General features: G+C 42.3%; 1 protein-coding gene across 1 annotated transcript in view; it reads right to left on the bottom strand.

The window, feature by feature from the left end:
* EXOC4 (exocyst complex component 4) overlaps nt 1–2,845 on the bottom strand; it is a 648,177-nt gene that overhangs the window by 555,914 nt on the left and 89,418 nt on the right. The gene's annotated exons all lie outside the window — the stretch shown is intronic.

Here is a 2,845-nt window from a genome sequence, read left to right as displayed (position 1 = left end):
CAGCCAGGGAGGTGACCTACATGGCGCAGAAGACACTGCTTTCCTCAGCAGTGTAGTTCAGTCAGTCTGCCTGTTCTGCTCCCCACTCCATCTCTGGTGAATCTTCTCACCTCCCCCCTCCCCCCCCACACACACACACCCATAAAATAAAATGTTTAAATAATAATAAAATAAAGGAACTGACAAAACTAAACCCTAGAAATACAACAATTGAACTGAGGCTAAGTGGGTGAAGTAGGAACCAATGATCTGTCGAGGGCTATGGGTGGCTGGATGGGGGAGGTGGGGAGGTATCGTACATCTGAGGAGTAAATCACATACAATAATGTAAACCAATGTTACCTCAATAAAAATAATAATAATTAGATATAAAATCGCTAGCTCAGTAAACATGTTTTCCTTTTTAACGCATTTCAGGGAGGAAATGTTCCTACAGGCAGCTTCTCTAAGGAATTCAGGCAACTCTGCGGATCACAGTTCAGACGTAACAAAGAATATACTATTCCCTAGCAATAAGTGGGGTGCTCTGGTAGGGACACCAATCCTTTCTGTTGTAGGAAGCTGAGCTCAGTACCATTCATACGTGTGGCCTAAGTTGCCCGGGGAAGAAAAAAAAAGAACCCAAGAACCCTCCCCTGCCAAGCTACCTCACTTTCACCACAGGGTGCAGCTTAGACATCCGCATTAGCTCATTTTTCATAGTGAGAGATGCCAGACACATATGATTACACCAATTTTACAGACTCAGGGAGACACGAGATGAGGTTGCACAGGAGCGGCACCCAGGTCGAGGTTGATTTCCACGTCACTGTATTTAGCACCTCACCTACCTCTCACTGCAGTTCTAGAATGCAAGTGTTTTCAGAGGTGGGGAGAAGCTTGTGTCGTGGGTGCAAAGTAACTGCTCCATCTCCGAGTCTTAAGCATCGCTCCTCACCCGGGCGCCACTCTTTCCTCCTCTCAACTTGACAGCTCTTCACCCCACCCCTAAGGAACTTCTCCCACATGGCACTCACATACAATGGAATACAAATAGGGACCATGTTAATTTATAGCCAGAGGCTACTGACTTTCGCCTCTTGTTAGTCTTTGGTGCAAGCACTGCTTCCTAAGTGTCTGTATTTGCAGGAGCACTCAGAATAGTGATCAGCAAATATTAGCTGAAGGATATAATATGTGTGCCATGAATGACTACGGAAAATTCTGGAATGCGGCCTTTATTTTGTATTGTTTGGCTCTTGTTTCATAATTCCTAAATAGACTTATAAACCATCCTTGAGGGTGAAAAAGGAAAGCAAAGGAGCTTGACAGCAATGTCAATTAACAAGATTTTCTTCCCATAAATAAGAGGATATAACTACAATCTCATCAAAATGTATAGCATATTATCCATCCCTATGGCTTCTTTACAGCCCAATTATTATAATTAATGTGCCAATGTGACAACCAATAACTATCTTATGGTAAAACCCTAATATCTATTTGACATTTTCATTTAGATGAGGCAGAATCGATAAAAATTTATGTGTTGCTCCAAGTCTAGAATATACATATATAATCCAGAAATTACATATTGTAAATGTAAATAGGAGCCATTCTACCATGTGAATGATTTCTTTCATCTTTTAAGGTCAATTCATACTTATACTCAGATGTACCTAAAACAGTTCTTTCTCATCCATGTTACTGGAGAATTCCTCAAGAATCAGAAGAGAAAGTTAACACAGGAGAGAAGCTGTGTCTTACATAATAGGTGAATCCATTAATTCAGTGTAGAGACCCACATGACCAACAGCTGGTAAAGTGAAGGTTGTACTTTTCAGATAGAGATTTATGCTGAGCATGGAAGACAGTGGTTCCTAAATATCAACCACAGACTCTAATGTGTTTTTCAGTGGTTGACGGCAGAATCAAAATGAATGGAACTATATAAAGACTTTTTACAGTGGTGAATCTATTTGTTATTTTTTTGTACCCTCTTGATAAGAAATTCTTAGTTATTTTCCGGCATGACAGTACCTTTGCCAAAAACCCTTACTTGGCCCAGCTTAGTAACTGTATGTTACACCCCAAAACTCTGATATCACACAACCAGAAGCCTAAGGCACACTGGTGTCCAGCTTCCTGATGATATCAAGCCTTAAGTCCAGGCCGGAAAACCAGCAATGAAGCAGCAACACTGGCGAGCAGCGGTGGCTTTAGGGGAGAGGTGCTGATGACTGGTTATGTCTAGGCTCATTGCTGCAGACCTGGACTGCCAGCCAAGGATAAGAGCACTCAGCAACCAGAGGCAGGGCTCTGTTTAGGAGAAAGAGCTAGTGGGAAATTGACGTGGTAAGTGAGATCCTGGGTATTTAACTTCAAGGAGGTTACAATCCCTTGATAATATGTTGACATCAGGCCAACTTCCAGCACTCTTGGAGGCTTAAGGTCAAGGTAGACCTGTCTTAGCTCTAACACAGACGCAAGACATGCTACACAGGGAAGAGACAGGCCTCAAGTGGAGAGATTCTACTTGCAGTTCTGCCTACACTGAAATATCCACCTTACCACAGCACAATTATGGCACTATTAATAAAACCCACAGTGCTGACATCAAGATTATAAGCCTGTGTGATGCCAAGGATCCCATCAAGAAAGCCAACCACCCTCCCACAAAATGGGAGTGAATGTTAGCAAGTCGCATATCTGGAGAAGTCTTGGTAACTGGAATATTTAATAAACTCTTACAACTCATAAAAAAGACAATTTAGAAATGTACAAAGAGTATGAAAAGTCATCTCTCCAAACGGCAGACCTCTCCTGACCCACCCACTGCTCCCCTCAGCAGTTTACTTCGTCAGTT

The sequence above is a fragment of the Condylura cristata genome, unplaced genomic scaffold (genome assembly GCF_000260355.1).
Source record: "Condylura cristata isolate star-nosed mole 26May11 unplaced genomic scaffold, ConCri1.0 scaffold00005, whole genome shotgun sequence".
Lineage (NCBI taxonomy): Eukaryota > Metazoa > Chordata > Mammalia > Eulipotyphla > Talpidae > Condylura > Condylura cristata.
This window is presented reverse-complemented; position numbering and strand designations above follow the sequence as displayed.